This window comes from Bos javanicus, chromosome 3, assembly GCF_032452875.1.
Source record: "Bos javanicus breed banteng chromosome 3, ARS-OSU_banteng_1.0, whole genome shotgun sequence".
Classification (NCBI taxonomy): Eukaryota; Metazoa; Chordata; class Mammalia; order Artiodactyla; family Bovidae; genus Bos; species Bos javanicus.
Genome location: NC_083870.1, coordinates 13,024,848 through 13,047,232, shown reverse-complemented (window position 1 = coordinate 13,047,232; position 22,385 = coordinate 13,024,848). Strand labels below are relative to the sequence as shown.

The window sequence follows — 22,385 nt, the reverse complement described above, 5'->3', positions numbered from 1 at the left end:
CAGGATGGTCAGGGGTCTTCTCTTTGAAGGTGCTTCCCTAAACAGGTTCACCAGTTGTCAGTCCCTGTCAGGATACAAGAATAGAACAGGACAGGGTGAAGAGACAGAGCAGAGGCCTTGAAGTCCCCACAGAAGAGCCGGTTTGGGGAGAGGTGGCTAAATCCCAGGACATGACATGTCCTAAATCCCAGGACATGACAACTCTGAGGGGTCTTAGAGGGGACATTCCCAGCCCCCTCCTGTCACAGAGCAGGAGATGCCCCAGGGGGTGAACCTGCCCTGGGTCACACAGGGCAGAGCCACACCTGGCACCAGGGCTGCGGGCTCCCAGCCCAGAGCTTCTCCCCTGCAGGAGCTCCCACCAGCTCCCCACCCTGTTTCTGACCTCCCCAGGGGCTTCTCTTCCAGCACTGCTGTCTCATCACCAGGATCTGAGAAGCTCCTGGAGGCTCATCCTCCAACTTGCCTATCCTGGGAAAAGGGAAGGAAAGAACTTAGAGGGGTTTAGCAGAACAGGGGCTTCTGGCCAGCTGAGGGTTAAACAACAGTCCAGCCAGACTCCCCACTTGCTGAAAAGGAGGGAACCAGGGAGAGAGGCGGCTCGGTCCTCAGGCTTCAGGGAGACCCACCCAGGTGCTGACAGTGAGCACCAGCTGCGGTGAAGTTTAAAGAAGACTTAGAGAAGAAAGGCAAAGCGCTCAGATCTACAAAGATGCTAATCTTTAAAGAGGAAGAAAAAAAAGGTACTAGAGGAAGGTGTGGTAGTAAACAAGATTGAGTTTAACATGTATTTAAATAATATAAAACTAGAATCGTTCATATGTGTTAACACAAAATTTTATTGACTGTTCTTACCCTAATACCACATTGTGCAACCCACAGGAACCTCTGAACTCATGCATCAGATCCGGCCTCCATTTCTTTGTGTGTGGAGCCCATAAGGCAAACGGCTTTCTTACCTCCCTCCTTGCCAACAGACACAGAGACACTCCAGATTCTAGTGACTTCTCTGCTAATGCAACAAAATAGCTTCAACTACCTGGTAAATGGTACTCTCATTGCAGCCTTGTCACCACCATAAGGCCATTTTGCTTTTTCTGTTCATCCCAGAGCTCTAAACAAAATGCACATTCACAAATTACAAGACAGTGCTTTTTTCTCCTTTTGTATACCAAAGACATCAGAATCCAAGGAGCCCTCCTAGAAGTCAGCCATTCCTCTCCCTGGCTCTACACAATTCCCTCCCTTCCCAGGAGGCGAGGCCACTCACTAAGGAGGAGGCTGTTATATCCCAGGGTCAAAGAGGCCCAGTAGAGATGGGGGTCCCCTGAGCAGGGCCTCAGTGCAGGCTGCCTATGTTGGGGATTTTCTCCCCGGGACTTGGAAGCGACGAACCTGAAAGAAGGACACTCGGACAGTCTCTTGCAAGGACTGACAAGTTTATTTCTGCAGTCAAGCCTTTTTATAGAAGTAGGAACAAAGAGCTTAGAGTATACAGCCAGCAGAGCGCTGTATACTCTAATCAGTAAAAATATTTCAAGGACAGCGCACTCTAAGTGACCCATGAGCTTATCCCATAACCTGTTTTCTCAAGTAACATCCTTAATATTTGTTATTAAATCTTGGCGCCAGGCATAATCAAAGGCAGGAGATGTTTTTCTGCCTGGGTACATCAAGCCAGGGTATTTCTGGCCCTTCGCCATTTTCCCAAGGACTTCCTCCAACCGGCTATTTTGTACTGGGCTTCCCAACAGCCTGCCACCTGTGCAGCTACCGAGAAATCATCAGAATGGACAGAGGCAAGAGAAAAGTAAAAGCTCGAGCTCTAGGGGCATTTTACATGATTCTTCCAGGGTGGAGCTAGCAAATCAGTTCTTATTTGACCTCTGGCCAACAAATTTATTCCAAGGAGACAGCCTCACCACTGAAGAGAAAAGCCTTTCATCTCATCTTCAGTACCTACAGTGTGAACTCAGTAAATAATTATAGAATAAATGTGGAAATAGCCATGGTCTATGATTTGTCTGGTATTATGTTAGATACGCCTCATTCCCTGCAGTTATGACTACCTTGGTGTTTCCATACATCCCACCCTTATATCCACCTACTTACTATGCTTCGCTGTTTTCTTAGGTTAACAGCTCTGCCTCAGGCAGACCTGACCACCAGTGTCAACCTGTGGTCAGGCACTGAAGTCAAGCTTTACAGAAAGCCTGAACTATGCTTGGGTTCTCTCTCAGCCGCAATCAATGAGCCAGTTTCCTTTCTGACCTTTCATAAACTTCAACTTGTTGATTGCCTACATAAGACGGTATGAGCAAAGCAATTTCTTATTCAGAGTGTGATCTCTTCACATCCCCAGTGCAAATATTGGCATTTAACTTTTTCTGGGAATCAGTATTATGACCCTATAGCCTCCAGGTTTGGCAATATTTACTAATATTATATGGCTTTACATGCATCATTTCAATTAATCTGTAATACATTGACTTGAACCCTCAGAATAACTGTATTATCTAAGAATTACACGTAGTTTATGAATAAGCATCCCAGATGTCCAGAGGATTAAATAACTTGTCCACCTTACACGTTCATGCTGCTAAGTCACTTCAGTCATGTCCAACTCTTTTCAACCCCGTGGACTATAGCCTGCCAGGCTCCCCTGTCCATGGGATTCTCCAGGCAAGAATTCTGGAGGGGTTGCCATGCCCTTCTCCAGGGGCATCTCCCTGACCCAGGGATTGAACTTGCATATCTTTTGTCTCCTGCATTGGCAAGTGGGTTCTTTACCACTAGTGCTACCTGGGAAGCCCTGGCAAGATGTTCACAAGCTGTCAGCACCAGCTTAAACATGGACATGCCCAGGAAGGGAAGGAGAGTGTTGATTCTGAGAAACTCAAGTCAGGACTGTGAGAAGCCTGAGAAGAAAGAAGATATGGGGAGGATACTGCAACCCGGAAGGATAAGGGATAGGATAAGGGGAAGACGGAGTACATGCTCTGAGCATGTACTCTTTTTCATGACCACTGCGCCCAAGATAACCACACTGGGCTAGGTTATAGGGAGGAAAAAGCAGCTCTAGGAGCAGGCTCACAGGAGGATGATCTTTGAATATCTGTTTCTCTTTCCCTCATCCTTTAGACCTATTTACTATTAAAAATATTTTTAATTAAAAAGAACAAAATTTCATAAAATAATACCAGGATAACAGGTGGTTTCAATGGATCATTAAAGGGGGAGTATATAAACACTGAACAACTTTAGCTTTAAGAAGAGAAAAGAATATAATTCAACACACATGTTAAAGTGTAAAGTATAGAAAATGGTGGGGGTAAAAGCCTTCAAAATTCTCTTTTCCATAAAAGCACTGAGAAAACCTGTTATTTTTATTTGTTGGTATTTATATTTTTTAGTATGTAAGGTAAGGAACCTCTGGGATTACAATCAGATAAGAAAAAACAAAAGCATCTCATGAAAGAGATATAATTACAGCTGATACAAAAATAAGAAATGTAGCCTCTTGATACAGACAAATTATTGTATTAAAAACACAAATTGCAGTTCTAGGGGTGGAGATAGGGAAGACATTTAATAGCTTCTTTTCAGTGTACCATGAGGATGAATTTTGAAAAGACAAAAGTGATTTATGAATCTATGGAAATATCACTAGGGAAGAAAAACTAGCAATAAATTTTGTAAGTTTAACTGGAAAATATCTAACTTGGAAAAAAATCTTGGTTTCAAATAAGGAAAACCTGTTAACATTAGAGTACTTTTCAGAACTCTGAAAATTAACCAACGGCTTGCAGCACCCCAAGAGGAATATATTAAAGAAAAACAGCTTAGTCTCAGTAAGAACAGAGAGCTTTGTGGTGTTTTAACTTGCCTCAGTCCCACCCTTTACTCTGTACCTCCCTTGTAGTTTTGAAAAATAACAGCTTGAATTCATGGTAAAACTAGCAGTCTAGCAGCCACTTGAAAGAGCAGAACAGGGCTGGAGCTCTTTTTAAAGGTTCTTGTGCAAAGAACTGTCATTATTGGCCTCTTTGGTGGCTCCCTGGAGGAGCCCATTTCCACCGATGTCCGTATTTCACCTAATTCAGTGCTCTCCTTTTACCTGGAGGTGGGTATTTATTGAAAGTGATACTGAGCAGGGCCCCATGCAGCTTCTGGGCACAAAGCCCTTCTGTGTCTCCTTTTCTTTGATTACAAGAAACAGCCTTCATTCAGCTTCCATGACCTTCCTGAGATTCCAGCAGTTGTTTATTAGAGAAAGAAAAGGATGTGAGACCAGGAGGAAACAAAACAGTAAGATAAACAATAGTGTAGCCTTGGGACAAGGTCCTAGTTCCCCATCTACAGATACACACAAAAATATTGTCTGACATTTTACAAATTTATTTTTAATTGAGAGATAATTACTTTACACTGTTGTATTGGTTTTTGCCATACAACAATGTGAATCAGTCATAAGTACACATATGTCCCCTCCCTCCTAAACCTGCCTCCCACTTCCACCCCATCCCACTCCTCTCGGTTGTCACAAAGCACCCAATTGAGCTCCCTGTTTTATACAGCAAATTCCCACTATCTATTTTACATAATATTTTTTAGCTGTTTTGCAGATACTGAAACCCCCTCCAGATGGGAAAATTTAATGATTAATGACGTTATGCTGCCCACAAGCACGTAGACCCCAGTTGGAACCTGAAGGTTGATAATGGAGACTCCTACTTACCTCACCACCAATTCGTCTGAAGAAAGTCCAAGAGCTGATCACATGCTCTTTGAACCATTACTATAAAACTTCTCGCTGTCCTGTCCAAGTTGGGACACATAGTTTTTAGAGGCAAGAGTATGCTATATACCCCTTTTCCTGGCAAAGAAATAAAGCTATCCTCTTCCATTAAAAGAAGTCCCTTGCATGTACAGGCCTAAGCTCTCGTTTCTTCCTGATGTTGAGAATCTGCACAAGCACGCTTTCCTGGTTGACATGCTGTGTGTATTGTTACACATTGATGCTGGAAACAGTAATGCTATCCTGACTCCATGATGAGATGCTATGTTTTTCTGAACTTTGCCCTCTGTATTTTTCCCTAATTTTAATCTGTATTTTTCCTTGTAATAAACTGTAATCTTGGGGCTTCCTTGGTGGCTCAGATGGTAAAGAATCTGCCTGCAATGCAGGAGACCTGGGTTTGATCCCTGGGTTGAGAAGATCCCCTGGAGAAGGGAATGGCTTCTCACTCCAGTATTTTTGCCTGGAAAATTCCATGGACAGAGGAGGCTGGTGAGCTATAGTCTATGGGGTTGCAAAGAGCCAGACACAACTGAGCAACTAACCCAACACTTGAATATAATAGACTTCAGTGAGTCTGTGAGTCCTGAGTCCTGCTGATGAAAAAAAATCAGTCTAAGAAAGAAATAGATTTTTTTTTTATTTCATAGAAGTATAGTTGATTCACAATGATATGCCAATTTCTGCTGTATAGAAATGTATATATTCTTTTTCATATTCTTTTCCATTATGGTTTATCACAGGATATTGAATACAGTTCCCTGTGTAGAAAATTTTATTCAAGCCAAATTGAGAGTTATAACCTGGGAACAGCTTCTCATAAAGCTCCAAGAACTGTACTGCCCTTTAGACATCAAAACACAGTTACACGGGCTTCTGAGACAGAGGGCTGTGCATTAAATGATATAAATTGATATCATTGCAGATACCAATCTTCAAAATCCAGATCTTTAAGTACAAAGTGATGGGTCATTGTGACCATTTATAGATTAAGAAGCAATGTTTCTTTTAAGGAGGTTTCTTGTTAGCACTAAGAGAATGTTGTTCTTTAAGATTGAAAAGGTATTTCTGCCCATGGGAAGGTTTCGCCAATGCACAATGCAGATACACAATACATGGAAGAGGAGACATGGCCAAAGGGTAGAGAACATTTTTTAAGTTTACATTTTTTGTCTTGCCATAAAATATGAAATTTTCACAGTCCTTGTAACAAAGGAGTTCTGTGACCACCACAACTAAAAATGTTTTTTAGAAAGGGAAAAAAGGAGTTCATGAGTCGTTCTAACAAAGCTATCAAAACTTGAGGGTGGCTGGACTTGCAGTTAGTGCCAGATGTGTAAGTGTTCTTGTGTGGACAGTGCCTCCTAACCTAACAGTGAGCCTGCCTCTCACAGTTGGTGCCGGAAGAGGGACTCCATGCAACAGTTTTGCTCACTGGAAAGACTGAGAAAACTAAGAATGGTTTGAGAAAACTAAGAATGAGAGGCCAAGGACGAGAAATCTTTGATTCCTATATGTCCTCAATGTCACCAGTAGTATGGAATTACAGCTGTGCTGCAATCCAGTTATTAGAGGTTGAAGTTGTCAATTAAATTTAGAAATGATGGATCCAACTCCTGAAGAGCTGGTTTATTGAATGCATGAGAAAATTCAAAGTAGCAAGAAAAAGGCTAGATATTCAATCCATTGGTAATTATTATCTGTAATAGCTAAAATAAAAATTATAGAGAATGCTAGGGTGTATCCTGGTGCTGGGCCAACGTTGAATTCCAAACACTTCAAGCCACAACTGCTAGCCTCAGGATTGCGATCCAAAAGAGAAATTATGCTGAAACAACAGATAATGAACAGAATTAGAGTAATTTACAAGTGAATGTGAAACTGAATGAGAAGAGTCAAGGGAACATCCTAGGAGGGTGGGAAATCTTTAAATGGTTTTTAAGAAGTGAGATGAATAAAGCAGATTTTAATAGTGTAAAAAATGTCAATGCAGCTCTCTTGGAAGTTAGATGGACTAATGGGAACCCCTGCTGGTCCCACAACAGTTAAGGAGCTCCAAAAATCTGCTTTATTCACTCTAGTTTTGAGAAATTTAAAAATCTAGAAAACAAAGTTGAGAATGAGAAATTTGACCTCAAAGCACCTGGGGCAATGATCCTACTGTCTATTCAAGAGAAGAACTGACCAAAGGAGACCCAGGGGCATATGGTTGGTAACATGGTCAGGGAGTAGAGAAATGCTATTTCTGAAACTCTGACTGGGATTCCCATTAACTGTCATTCCAAAACCGATTGACAAAATCCTAATAGGGGCTACAGTTCAATTGGGGGATATAGTAATATAACAGGTGATGAGATTATGGTGACAGTTTGGATGAAAATTAGAATGTTTGAATATATACAATGAAAAAATGTTTTGACTCTTTTGCTTTGATATATTATGGGGGTGAATATCATGTCTAAGTTGGAAATGATTCCCCTATGAATACTGTAAAATAGAAGAGATATGTACATATACCATTCAGTCAATATTGATAGAACATGCTAAGTGAGAAACAATAAGATTGCCTGGGTCCACAAATCATTCATTTGAAATGGCATAGACTATCTGGTGGGCTAAAAGAGATTAGTACTTTAATACTCAATTGGTATCTAGCTGGTGACACCTTAAAAAAATGTACAAAGTGAAAGTTGTGAGTTGGGTTTTATTTGGGGCCAAATGAGGACTATAGCCAGGGAGATAGTATCTCACATAGGTTTGAGAAACTGCTCCAAAGATGGGGGTAGGGAGACGGGTAGGGAAGGGAGAAATCAGTATATATGTGATTTTGGTGAAGGGGTAGTACATGCAATCAAACACATATTTCTTTGTAAAAGGTCTCTGCTATCATTAGGAGCAATCATCACCTTAAAGGAATTTAGTGCTTTACTAGATATGAGGAAATACAAGAATTAGGCTCATAAAATCAGCTCCTGAAAATATCTAACTATATGAAGATTTGTTCTGCCAGTTTTTCCCAGAGCACAGAGTGCCTCATTTTTACTCTTCACTCTGAAATACCTTCAGTAGATGTTGAAAGTCATCAGCTACAGCAGCACATGATTTAATTCTTATAGAGGTAGATGGCAAATGCCAATTTGTAGCTGACACTGTAGTGATAACACAAACAAATTTTCTGTACAGTAGCCCCATGTTGAGGAGAGAGTAGGGGCTTAAGGAAATAGTCAGTGAATAATACATAAAAGTCACTGCTGGCTGGTAGGATTTTGGACCAGAAATTTGAGAGGCAACTATTTGGGAGACAACAAGCTTGCTATTGGATGCTAGTTAAAATTGCTCTTATGACTGAAAATTGTAAAATTATACTGAAATACTCAAAATGTCTTGAGCAATATCAGAAATATTCTAACAGAGAGGACAATGCCAAGAAGAGTTCCAAAATAAAATGGAAATGATTTATAGATGAATATGCTACTAGAGGAGAGAATGGAGAATTCATAAGTAGGTGTAGTCTTTCCCCCACGGCCTAACTTTGGAAACACCTGGGAATTGCTAAATCCTATGGCCACTTGGGCCACTTGACAAGTGGCTTATGAGCAACTATTGACCAACAAAAATCTGCTTGCTTTATGAATGGCAGTTCCACGATGAATAGCTGACATCTTGCTTGGAAAGACAACAGCTTGATTGAAGGAAATAAAAATAAAATGGTTCAAGTTTGACTTTTTATTGATTCAAGGGAAGTGGCTAGTGGTCTAGCCATTTAATCAAGTAGAAGTATAATGGAAAACTGTTCTAATATGATATCTGTATGGAATGTGGCCCCACAGGAATGACTATGGGAATATAAGGAACGAATTTTGAAGCACATCAAAAGAACCCCTTTCCAGTAAGAGTGACTGAAACTGACAAGTATATTTCTTGGTTCACTCACCTGAGGTAGCCACCTGGGTCCACGGAATTAGTGAATATGGGGGGAATTGAAGCAATGCAGAAATGACCTGAAACTAGGCATATTCTCTCATACCGTCCGGGGTACAAAATGCCAACAAGAACTTTTCCATCTACAAACAAGAAGGATATTCCTCAGGGAGCAGGCTCTTATTTTTCAGTTTGTACCTACCACTATATAGAGGTATGCTGTAACACAGGTGTATTAGTCTGCTAAGGCTACCATAACAAGATACTGCAGAATGTCATTTAAACAATAGGAATTTTGTCACAGTATTAGAAGCTGAAAGTCCAAGATCAAAGTGTTGGCAGGTTTGGCTTTTCCTGAGACCTCTATTCTTAGTTTTCAGAAGGCCACCTTCTTTCAATGTCTTCACGTGGTCTTTCTCCTGCACATGCACACATCATTACTGTCCCTGCCTGTTCTTATAAGGATGCCAATCATACTGTATCAGGACCCCACTTTTATGACCTCATTTAACCTTAAATTTGGAGAAGGCAATGGCACCCCACTCCAGTACTGTTGCCTGGAAAATCCCATGGATGGAGGAGCCTGGTAGGCTGCAGTCCATGGGGTCGATAAGAGTTGGACACAACTGAGTGACTTCACTCTCATTTTCCACTTTCACTCATTGGAGAAGGAAATGGCAACCCACTCCAGTGTTCTTGCCTAGAGAATCCCAGGGACAGGAGAGCCTGGTGGGCTGCCATCTATGGGGTCACACAGAGTCGAACATGACTGAAGCGACTTAGAAGCAGCAGTAGCAGTAGCAGTAACCTTAAATTACCTCTTTAAAGGCTGTGTCTCCAAAGACAATCACACTGGGGTGGCTTCAACATATGAATTTTGGGAAGACATAGTTCAGTCCATAACAACTGGCATTGTAATATTATAATATTGATATTGATGGTGAAATATATTGACAATTTGAGTTAAAGCTTTCTCAGGATAATTCAGATGGAAAGTCATGAGGAAGAATTGTATTTATCTAAGTATTAGCTAATTTCCATGCTAAACATTCTGCACAAATTTATCATAGGACATAAATAGTGATAGATCAAGGGAGAAATGAGCAAATAAATTGGAATAAAAATGTGTTCTCACCTACTTGGCAATCCTAGATTGATCCAACTCACCTCCACCTCTGTACTCAAGTTGCCTGGAAGAATCATCAACCTTCCTTGACAAAGTCATTATGAATTAACACTATCGACTGAAGCAACTTAGCAGCAGCAGCAGCAGCCTCAACCAATCTTTAACACCACTCAGCACTCAGCTATGTGCTTAGTAGCTATTTAAAGATAATGTGCATTAGTAACAGCTAACATTAAACCTCAACATTCAGAAAACGAAGATCATGGCATCCAGTCCCATTACTTCATGGGAAATAGATGGGGAAACAGTGGAAACAGTGTCAGACTTTATTTTTTGGGGCTCCAAAATCACTGCAGATGGTGACTGCAGCCATGAAATTAAAAGACACTTACTCCTTGGGAGGAAAGTTATGACCAATGTAGACAGCATATTCAAAAGCAGAGACATTACTTTGCCAGCAAAGGTCCTTCTAGTCAAGGCTATGGTTTTTCCTGTGGTCATGTATGGATGTGAGAGTTGGACTATAAAGAAAGCTGAGCGCCAAAGAATTGATGCTTTTGAACTGTGGTGTTGGAGAAAACTCTTGAGAGTCCCTCAGACTGCAAGGAGATCCAACCAGTCCATTCTGAAGGAGATCAGCCCTGGGTGTTCTTTGGAAGGAATGATGCTAAAGCTGAAACTCCAGTACTTTGGCCATCTCATGCGAAGAGTTGATTCATTGGAAAAGACTCTGATGCTGGGAGGGATTGGAGGCAGGAGGAGAAGGTGACGACAGAGGATGAGATGGCTGGATGGCATCACTGACTCGATGGACATGAGTCTGAGTGAACTCCGGGAGTTGGTGATGGACAGGGAGGCCTGGCGTGCTGCGATTCATGGGGTTGCAAAGAGTCGGACACGACTGAGCGACTGAACTGAACTTAACTGAACCAAACATTTATTGAGTGCTTGCCATGTGCCATGTATTGTCCTAATTAGTCTACATGCTTTAGATTCATTGAATCCTCAAAAACACACTGTGAGATAGCTATCATTATCCTCATTTCACAGATTAGTAAAAGGAGACATAGAAAGACTAAATCATATAATCAAGTCCACACAGCTGGGAAGTATCAGAACCAAGATTCAAATCCAAGTAATTGAGTTCCACAGCTCATCTTTATTTTTTAACACACTACTAACTTTTTTTCATTATACTACTAACTTTTTTTCATATCCTTCCAATCCTCCATTCTACCTTGCCACTCTTGGGTAATGAAAGAGCCTCCTGTTTATCAGGAAACACACATAGAAGTCAGAAAGTGATGCCTTGGACTTCTGAGGTTGTCCAGTGGTTAAGAGTCCACCTACTAATGCAGGGGACATGGGTTCAACCCCTGGTCAGGGAAGATCCCATATGCCTTGGGGTAACTAATCCCAGGTGCCACAACTACTGAGCCCACACTCTAAAGCCCACGAGCAGCAACTACTGAAGCCCATGTGCCCTAGAGCCCACGCTCTGCAATAAGAGACACTACGACAAGGAGAAGCCCCCTTACAGCAAGCAGAGAGAAGCCCCTGCTCACCACAACTAGAGAAAGCCCATTCGGAGCAACAAAGACAGTCCAGACAAAAATGAACAAATGCATTTAAAAAGTGAGGCCTTCTGCAACCATGTGTTTGAAACAACAAAGGATGAAAGTGTTCTGTTGGCTTAGAATTTGAAAGAGCTATGATTGATCTCTCTGGTGAGTGATAGAAGGACCAGATGAGGCACTACTTCTCAAAACTTCAACCCAGAAGTTTCGGTTACCATGTTTTATACTCTTATAAATAACTTTCCCCCCAAATTTTAAACACAATAAAATACTTTCTTTGGGAAAAAGAAAAAGTGATGCCTTCAAATCCCTATCACTTAAATTTTAACTGACCCACATTTATTTACACCTGTTCCCGCTTTCTCTTCTGCCCCCACAAATGACACTGAGCTCCTAGAATCTAAAGTTGATACTTTCACCTGTGTTTTAAGCCCCTTCTTCTTGCCCCTTTTCAGGAACTTTACTGTCTAATGTACTTCCTCTTTCTATGGCATGCTTCACTGATGCCTCTAACTCCTTTCCAGTAGTCCTTAAACATTCTCTGCTACTGCTGCTAAGTCGCTTCAGTCGTGTCCAACTCTTTGCGACCCCATAGACGGCAGCCCACCAGGCTCCCCCGTCCCTGGGATTCTCCAGGCAAGGACACTGGAGTGGGCTGCCATTTCCTTCTCCAATGCATGAAAGTGAAAAGTTAAAGTGAAGTCGCTCAGTCGTGTCCAACCCTTCGAAACCCCATGGACTGCAGCCTACCAGGCTCCTCTATCAATGGGATTTTCCAGGCAAGAGCACTGGAGTGGGGTGCCTTTGCCTTGTCTGTACTCAGTACACTTTTAAACACTCCCTTGAATTTGCACCTCTAACTATTGTCCTGTTTCTCCCTCTCCCACATGATAGCAACTTCTACAGTTCCTCCAAGGGACTCACTCCTCAGCATCCCTTCACCCTTACTCCTTTGAGCATCACGAGATAACCAGCAACTGTTCCAACATTTGACACTGTTGACTCTTCTTTCCTAATAGAAGTCAGAAAGTCTTTCCTAAAGTCTCTTTTCCTTTGGTTTCCTTGATATCATACACCCTAGGCCTCCTCATACCCCTCTACCATCCCCCTTAGGCTCCTTTGTTGGCTGCTCTTCCTCTATCTCAATGCTTTCTACAATATCAGTGCTCCCAGTGTTTTTGTCACAGTTCAGTTCAGTCACTCAGTCGTGTCCGACTCTTTGTGACCCCATAAATCGCAGCATGCCAGGCCTCCCTGTCAATCACCAACCCCTGGAGTTCACTCAGACTCACGACCACCGAGTCAGTGATGCCATCCAACCATCTCATCCTCTATCGTCCCCTTCTCCTCCTGCCCCCAATCCCTCCCAGCATCAGAGTCTTCCAATGAGTCAACTCTTCGCATGAGGTGGCCAAACTACTGGAGTTTCAGCTTTAGCATCATTCCTTCCAAAGAACACCCAGGGCTGATCTCCTTCAGAATGGACTAGTTGGATCTCCTTGCAGTCTGAGGGACTCTCAAGAGTCTTCTCCAACACCACAGTTCAAAAGCATCAATTCTTTGGTGCTCAGCTTGCTTCACAATCCAATTCTCACATCCATACATGACCACTGGAAAAACCATAGCCTTGACTAGACAGACCTTTGTTGGCAAAGTAGTGTCTCTGCTTTTCAATATGCTATCTAGGTTGGTCATAACTTTCCTTCCAAGGAGTAAGTGTCTTTTAATTTCATGGCTGCAGTCACCATCTGCAGTAATTTTGAAGCCCCCAAAAAATAAAGTCTGACACTGTTTCCCCATCTATTTCCCATGAGGTGATGGGACCAGATGCCATGATCTTTGTTTTCTGAGTTTTGAGCTTTAAGCCAATTTTTTCACTCTCCTCTTTCACTCTCATCAAGAGGCCTTATAGTTCTTCTTCACTTTCTGCCATAAGGGTAGTGTCATCTGCATATCTGAGGTTATTGATATTTCTCCCGGCAGTTTTGATTCCAGCTCATGCTTCTTGCAGCCCAGTGTTTCTCATGATGTACTCTGCATAGAAGTTAAACAAGCAGGGTGACAATACACAGCCTTGATGCACTCCTTTTCCTATTTGGAACCAGTCTGTTGTTCCATGTCCAGTTCTAACGGTTGCTTCCTGACCTGCATATAGGTTTCTCAAGAGGCAGGTCAGATGGTCTAGTATTCCCATCTCTTGAAGAATTTTCCACAGTTTCTTGTGATCCACACAGTCAAAGGCTTTGGCATAGTCAATAAAGCAAAAACAAATGTTTTTCTGAAACTCTCTTGCTTTTTCTATGATCCAGCAGATGTTGGCAATTTGATCTCTGGGTCCTCTGAGATCAAATGTTCCTCTGAGATCAATCCTCTGAGTTCCTTTTCTAAAACCAGCTTGAATATCTGGAAGTTCATGGTTCACATATTGCTGAAGCCTGGCTTGAAGAATTTTGAGCATTACTTTACTAGCATGTGAGATGAGTGCAATTGTGTGGTAGTTTGAGCATTCTTTGGCATTGCCTTTCTTTGGGATTGGAGTGAAAACTGATCTTTTCCAGTCCTGTGGCCACTGCTGAGTTTTCCAAATTTGCTGGCATATTGAGTGCAGCACTTTCACAGCATCATCTTTCAGGATTTGGAATAGCTCAACTGGAATTCCATCACCTCCATTAGCTTTGTTCGTAGTGATGCTTTTTAAGGCCCACTTGACTTCACATTCCAGGATGTCTGGCTCTAGGTGAGTGATCATACCATTGTGATTATCTTGGTCAATTGTTTTTGTCAGAGACTCCCTTTAATGCATTTTCACTCTCTCTAGGATAGCTACTCTATGGGCTCCAAATAGCATTCACATGCTGCTACTGTCCAAGTTTATATCTCCACCCTACACCCTCTGCTTAGCATCAGACCCTGCATCCAACTCTCTGCTAGGCATCTCCACTAGGGGTCATTTACAACATGGTCAATGCCCCATTCATTGTCTTCAATCTCCAAACTAATGTTAGGTTCCTACTCTCAGTCAATGACCTATTCCAGAAACCTGGGCCTTTGCCTTGACTTTTTCCTCTCCTACTCCCTAGGGTAGTTGACCCAGTGCTTATAAGATGTCAATTCCTATGCTAAGCACCTCACATGCAGTAATTTCATTTTATTGTCATAACCTTCAGAGGTAAGAAAACAATAATTAAATATTCACTGTTTCTAATCCTTATTGTTAAGGAAACTGAAGAAGCGTTCTCCAAGTCATCATACTTTTTTCTCAGCTTCTTACCACACCCCCACCTTATTTTGATTGTCTGGAACAGTGCCCCATCCTCATGCCTCTCTCTGGCTTCACACCAGAGGACATGCTCCTTGTATATCCTCTAGAGCTCTCTTGCCACTCTATTAATATATTGCAACGTATCAAGTTCCTTTTTTTACAACATACAGCTTGATGGGAAAGGGATGAATCATTTTTTCCCATAGGAAATGAAAGCAGAAGCTATTACTACATCTGTAATCTGGCAATAAATGTGTTTTGTTTCATGGGAAAGACTGGAGTAATTTTGTCTAGTTTACCTGGGCCCATGGATAATATTGCAAGGTTATCTGTTATTGTACGATATTTTCTCTCTCCTTTTTTTCTGTTACCATCATTATCCCCATATAAACAAAGCAGCCTCCTATTTGCCTAAATTACTAATTCAAAAAGAACAAAAGTGTATCTCAGATCTCACTCACTTTAAATTTCCCCAGCTTGGCCAGAAAGCTCAACCTATAGCAGTTAGACTTCCAGAGATTAGAGGAAACTAACTTTACTAAAACCTTAGCCTCTGAAAAGAAACATACACATATGCATGCACATACACACACCCACACATACATACACCTGCACATACACACACCTGCACGTACACACACCCACACATACACACACCCACACATACACACAAACACGTGTACAGCCCTGCCAGTGTGTGAGTTATAACTAAGTCTACTCCAACAATATGCAGATTGTAGTTCAAAGGAGGATTCTAAGGATCTGAGAACATTTTCTTCCAGATGAGTAGGAGAGCAGGGTTGTCTCTCTGAACTGTGCAGTTACTGATCTGAGCTAATCTCCTTTCCCTATAGGGTAATGTAACATTGGTTCCTCCCTGTGTCTTCCCCCCTAATAGCCTTTGAATTTGAACTACAGCAACAGATCTCTGGTTCTCCAGCCTGGATCATTTACCCTGAAGTTTAGACTTACCAGCCTTTATAATAATGTAAGCCAATTCCTTAACATAAATCTCTCTATATACAGTCTTTTGATTCTATTTCTCTGGAGTATCCTGACTAATATACACAACATCTTTTTCTGTCTTTCTACTTTTCCCTTATCTATATCAAGCCAGGCAGAGAACTGTGATTACAGAGTGACCAGAGCACTTCAGTCCTGCGTCCATTTGCCTGTTCCTAAATTTAGCTGAGATGTCCTTTGACCGTGCTCTGCCGTCTTCCTGTTCCTCCTCTACCCTGTGTCTATGTTGAAAAGCTTCATGCACTTTTTAATCACCCTATTATCCATACAAGGACTTTGGTTTTTCCTGACTGACAATTTTCCTGAGATCCTCTCTTACAACTATCTTTTCTTTCTATCTTTTCTCTCATTCTCACTCTCTCAGTGAATATTATGTTTTTCTTGTTGTCACAGGGATCCACTTACTTCAGTCATTCTGCTCCAGTGGAACTCTGGCCAGTGTATGAAAATAAAAGTTCCAGAACTGGACCCAACAGGGTGGAGCAATGTGGGGAAGGAACCATGGAGTGATGATTGGACAGAGTGCCTTATCCCTCCAGCCCCTACTGAGGTTCTTGGGACAACAATAATGGTAACAAAAATATTAATGCTGCTCATCAGAGCTTATTTTCCTTTTATAATGTTTTTAAAATGCTATTTTAAAAAGTAAAATGAGTAGGGGTAGTAGTGAAAGCAGAAAAAGATCAACAAATATGGACAAGTATCTACCCAAAAGTCATGGTCCATAAATAGAAAGACTGTTCATTTGCCACACAGCCAAAAGCAGATGGGAAAGGCTTACAAACACTAGAGGTGCAAACTCTCTGAAAAGGCATTGAACATGTGGTCTGGAAGGGAAACTGAATGGTTCCATGATACAGAAGAGAAGATCTGATCTGGGTGGATGAGACCTGATGAGTTCCATAAATCTGTCTATTGATGGCATTCTCATCTACCACATACCCATCCAGGGTGAAATGGGGAGACCCAGGTGCCTCTGCCACCTCAACTCCCTCTGCCTCTCACAATGTTCCCTTCAGCTTCCACATTCACTGTCTTCCGAGGTACAGACCAGAGTCTGGGTCCTGGATGGCTCTCCTACAGAACTCATCAGTCTGTAAAACACCTGCTTTCCTTATTTCTTTTCGAAAAAGTGAACAGATGAAGCTTGTATGAAGGACCTTCTCTCTTCTTTTAACTTCCCTTTCATACCTGATCCTGTCCATAAATGCTAGTTGCGCCTACCAGCATCCTTAGTTTCAGCATTATTGCTCCCTCAATAGACTACAGGCAATTTGAGGGCAGAGGTGTTTGCTTTCTGTTCCATCACCTATATAACTAAGTCAAGAGTTGTTTCCTCACAGCTGTTCATTAATTTTTGTTGGAAGATATAAAACATTTGCTCAAAATAATTTGCTCCTTCCCTGATCTCTGGGCTGCTTTTGGAGCCCACTCAAGCACACAGATCCCTTAAAGTTGAATGTTATTGTCCCTGCAGATGATCTGCTCAGAGCTGCCCACTGAGTTCTGCTGAAGAAAAGCTTCCTGGGTGTCCTATGAATGGACTTGCTCAGTTTGCATCCAGCCACAGGAATTAAGTTGTTTTGCATCTAAGCTGTTCTGCTGATCATATCTCATTTTATCTGCCATTGTGCTCATCTACCATAGGGATTCCATCCTGCCGTTGTAGTGAGAAGGAAGTAGAAGTTACCTTAGATGCCTTCATACAACAGAAAACAAAAGAAAAATAGATTATAAATCTCATAAAAATTGATGATTCTGACAAAGTTTTCAGGAGTTTAATCATTCAGGGAATATCCATATATCCCCTCAAAGTTAAAAGCAATTTTGTCTTACCTTATGCCCTGTCATAAGGAAAGAGACACCACGATTTCTAAGTCTTTTTGTATTTGTAGGTAAATGCATCATAACTGGGTATAATATGTTTTAACATTTGTTGAACTTGGGACAAGATGCATACAGCATATATCTATGTATGATTAAATTTTAAATAAGATACATTTGATTCTCCCACATTGAAATATTGTCTTGTGAGCATAATTGAGTGAATAAATTCTAACAAATTACTCCTGAATCTGTAATCTGGAAGTTAGTGTTCATCCAATAGAACCACAATTCCTTAGAAACTGGAAACTTTCCTGGAAGGGAAAGGAGGCCTGTGACCAACACTGGGCTGACATGGGCTTCCTACCTGTTTCATCTAATGAAAAAGAGTTTCCTGAAGCTGATTTTTCAACTAAGGGAACAACCATCAGGTAGGCTGTTAACAAAAATAAGAAACATTAGCAAAAAATGTAGTGCCTGTGACTGAAGGCATTCCACAGTATGGCTTTGGAGACATAGAATTGACAGAGATTAAAGAAAGTCTGTAGTACCTAGCATTATAGACCATACCTGGGTTTAAAGCTGCAAATGCCTCTTTCTCTGTGAAGTCAATGTCTGAAAGGATTTTCACAGATGTTTGGTAATGTTGACAGTCAGAAAGACTTGCCTATTAGGTTTCTGACCACATATCGCTCAAGAGGAAGAAGAGGCCTCTACATGTGTGTTGAGATTAGAGAGATTTACTTAGTAAGATGATGAAAGTGATGAGGGCATTGCTCACTAGACCATGGCATAGCAGGAGAATTTATAATAAGATCTTACAGACCAGACGAGGCCTGGACTTCACCAGATGGACCACCAGATTATTGTTCTTGATGGAGCAATTTGAGGAGGAAGAAGAGATGGTAGCAATATTATAAAATATTGGGTTGGATGGGAGGCGGACGATATCAATTCAGCTGGAGACCAATGGAAGTATGTTGAACCTCTAAAGCTAGATTTCTACAAAGCAACCTTCCATGTAGTGGAAGAAAGAGCTCCCACCTCTAACCACAGAAGAGGCCTCAGACCAAATTTGTAAGAAGCATTGACATATACAGTATCCACTAATTAATTTTTGTGTTTGTGGGACGAAGGAGAGAAGTTTTCATAGGAATGACACCTGCCCTTAGTACCTAGAAGCCCTAATATATATGGTGTAGATTTGTGTAACCAAAGTACTGCCTGGATCCTGGGAGGCAAAAGAATCCTACTGACTTGTTTCACCTAAATCAGGAGAGGGTATTGTGCTTCAGACTGCACCAGAAGCAAACTCCACCTTGGGAGTCCAGAGATTAAGATCAAGAAATGAGGGGAGTCAGAGTGATGAGTAGTTTTAGATCTACAGTTAAGACACCTTGTAGGCAAACTACTCTGCTCTTCTTGTAAGAGAAAGCACACCCACCAAAGAACCACTCTCTTCTAGTGAGCAGGAGCATGATACCAGGCTGGTTCCTGACTCTGAACAGGCAGGATGAGTGGCATAAGATCTTCTCTAAACCTGAATGCTGCCAGATTCGATCAAACAACAGTTGCATATTTCCCAGTTTGAACCAAGCATTCTACTGATGCAGTGGGACTTGTACCTGGGTTGGATAGGGAAAGCCATATTTGATTAATTCATGTACTCAAGAAAAGGGCCAGAGACATAAAAGACCAAAAAGTTACAGAATTATTGAAAGTGTTCCCACAGAAGAGTTCTTCTCTAACCATTATAAAAAGCAGAGAGTGTGATATTACACAGGACAGAGGAGCCCAGTTCCACAAGTAAATACTGTGATTTGTTTTTTCTTTCTCAACTTGTAGGAGAAAATTTGCAAGGGGCTACAAATATTTTTCTAAGAAGTTGTAATTAGATGGAGAAAATCTTATTCACCAAAATTTCAAGGATTGAGAAAGGCATCTTGAAGACATGAGACAGGCAATCGGAGTGAAAAGACTGGTCACCTCACTTTAAGGGAAGAGTCACTTGTCAGGAGAACTTGACTTTGAAAGGAAATAGACAGCGAGGGGAGTGTCAACAAAATGGTAGAGGCTATGCAGTGTAATTCCTTGTATGACAACCTCCGGAAGTTCAGTGAAGTTATTAGTCCAATAAGATGGTTGGTTCAACTGGATCATTTCAGTGGAATGCAAATAGGGAGGATCTGAAATATCTGGAGGGATTTAGCAATGGAGAAAGCCCCAGGAAGGGACTATGAGGATGTAGAGGTCAAATATTACTGAAGACCAAGCAGGGCTTTTGACCATTCTAGGATATACAAGTGAGTTTCAGAGCATGTTTAATAAGTTGTCAAATGAGTTATGCAAGCGTGAATTCCAAGAGGTGCCTGAACAGACAAATTTTTTATCTTTGAGTTATTCAGTGACAAGTGACGGGGTGTCATTAATTGGTAGAACATGTGGGGTTTTTATGTTGGGTAGAAAAAAAAAAAAAAGTATCTTTCTATTCAGGCTGGATGAGTCTGTAATACCATAAGTCAACCAAGCCTTTGGCAGGAACTGAGCTGATTTCTTCCTCTTCTCAGACATTTCTACTGCTATCAGGAGTAACTCCAGATAAAGACCCTCATTGTGAGCCAAGTATGGGAATTGAATCAACAACTTCCCAGAACATCCTAAACAATCACTTTTCTGTCTCTCTCTTCACCCAGATCTTATGACTCTGATTAACAAGCGTCTCCCTTGGCCTTTTCTTCCTCATTAGAATTTCACATGGTCCAGAATAAAACTCAATTTCCCTTTCAGACGCTATGTCATAGAACTTATCTTTATAGGCTCAATCAACTTTCTACACATCTCTAGCTCTGAGTACTCTTTACAAACCTAGTCTTGGTTTGGTAGTTTGGATGAGGGGGTGAAGGGTGACTTAGTTGGAAGAGTATTTTGCCTAGACAAACCCCAATTTGTAAAAGTCAATAAGTTAACTTGTAAAAAGATGCTCAAATTCACCAGTTATCAGGGAAATGAAAAGTGAAAAAGATACCGATTTTCATATATCAAATTGATAATCAAGCTAATAATGGCCAATATTGGCAAGGCTATGGAAAAATGGGAACTCTCATACACTGCTTGTGGGAATGTAAACATGCACAGTGTTTTGGGGAAGCACATTTTGATTTTGAAATTCTACTTCTAGGGAACTATCTTAACAGGAGTAAAGCCATATAAATGCTCAAAGAATCATGTTTAAGGGTGTTATGGCTGAAACTCCTAGTTGCCTACCTACTCTCTATCCTTTCTATCTATATATTTGGTGGTAGTGACGTGCTTAACTAAAAATGGACATTTCTCAGAACCCTTAATAATACAGGGCAAGGCAATGAGATACAAGCAGAAGTCATTGGGTGGGACTTGAGAAAAAGCCTCTTACCCATCCCTTCTTCTCTTTTTTGCAATGTCCAGAACTTGTACATGATGGTTAGGGCTCCAGCAGCCATCCTGTGACCTCAGGAATGGAAGTGAGTGAAGTGAAGTCATTCAGTCATGTCCGACTCTTTGTGACCCCATGGACTGTAGCTATCAGGCTCCTCCATCCGTGGGATTTTCCAGGCAAAAGTGCTGGAGTGGATTGCCATTTCCTTCTCCAGGGGATCCTCCCCACCCAGGAATCGAACCCAGGTCTCCTGCATTGCAGACGGATGCTTTACCATCTGAGCCACCAGGGAAGCCCCCAAGAATGGAAACCACACATCAATGAACAGAAAAATATAAGGATTCTGGGAACTTGGTGCTTCATAGAATTACCATGGCTTGCTTTGCATTGATTCTTATAGAGTTTATCTGAAAACAAGAGAAAAACAAGATTGCAATTTATTTAGGCCATCATGATTATATCTCTCTTACTAGCAGCTGAATGTATTTCTGACAGACCAAAGTTTGCTGTAACACTGCTTTAAAATAGGGGGAATGATGTAAACAGTAGAAATGGCTCTGGCTCCCACTTTCCTGAGATTTTCTAGATTAAATTCCAGTCTTAGTACATGAAATCCTGACATTGAACCCCCCTTTTTTTCTTAAAACAACTTGATCTTGGCCCCGCTTCAGCACATTACTCTTAAACTGCTAGAGAAGCAAACTTGTAATGTAAATATTTTTAAATTTTTGGAAAACAGAAGACACAAAGTAAACAAGATTCAGTAACTATATAAACTGTATGTGTGCTGTACTTACTAAGTCATTTTAGTCGTGTCCGACTCTTTGAAACCCTATGGACTGTAGCCTGCCAGGCTCCTCTGTCCATGGGATTCTCCAGGCAAGAATACTGGAATGGGTTCCATACTGTCCTCCAAGGGATCTTCCCAACCCAGGGATCAAACCCACGTCTGTTATGTCTCCTGCATTGGCAGGCGGGTTCTTTACTACTAGTACCATGTGGGAAACCCATATAAACTGTATATAAAACCTCAAATTATATCAACCAAAACTGAGAATTGGCAGAAAGAGACGAAACATAGTCAGTTTTCATTGAACATGGGAAAGGAAATAGCATTCTATGCATAGCATTTATGATAAGAGGAAAAACAGGTTCAAATTCATTTTTATTTATTTATAGAAAACTACTAGCAAAACTGAAAATAGGATGGTTATCATCAAAACCATTAAAAGGTAGAGAAGGCAAAGAAATAGAGTCTATATGAGTAGTCTACAAACTTTTTATGGCAGGGTTGTGAAAGACAAAAGATTTTAAGCAGGCAGTACCACTATGTATGCTTATTAAATGTGAATTGCATTTTTAAAGTCATACACTAGGAGTTAAAATCTATTTAAAAATCTCTAAAAATATGAGATATCCATATCCATGAAATAAACAGT

The 22,385-nt window shown here is 41.2% G+C and overlaps 1 long non-coding RNA gene across 1 annotated transcript; it reads left to right on the top strand.

Annotated features, from left to right (window-relative positions):
- The first annotated feature begins 654 nt into the window (after positions 1 to 654).
- On the top strand, positions 655 to 21,722 carry LOC133239119 (uncharacterized). The gene is made up of 4 exons (XR_009733725.1): positions 655 to 743; positions 883 to 15,672; positions 16,101 to 16,278; positions 20,976 to 21,722. It is a non-coding gene; the product is annotated as an uncharacterized LOC133239119 (long non-coding RNA).
- The last annotated feature ends 663 nt before the right edge of the window (positions 21,723 to 22,385 follow it).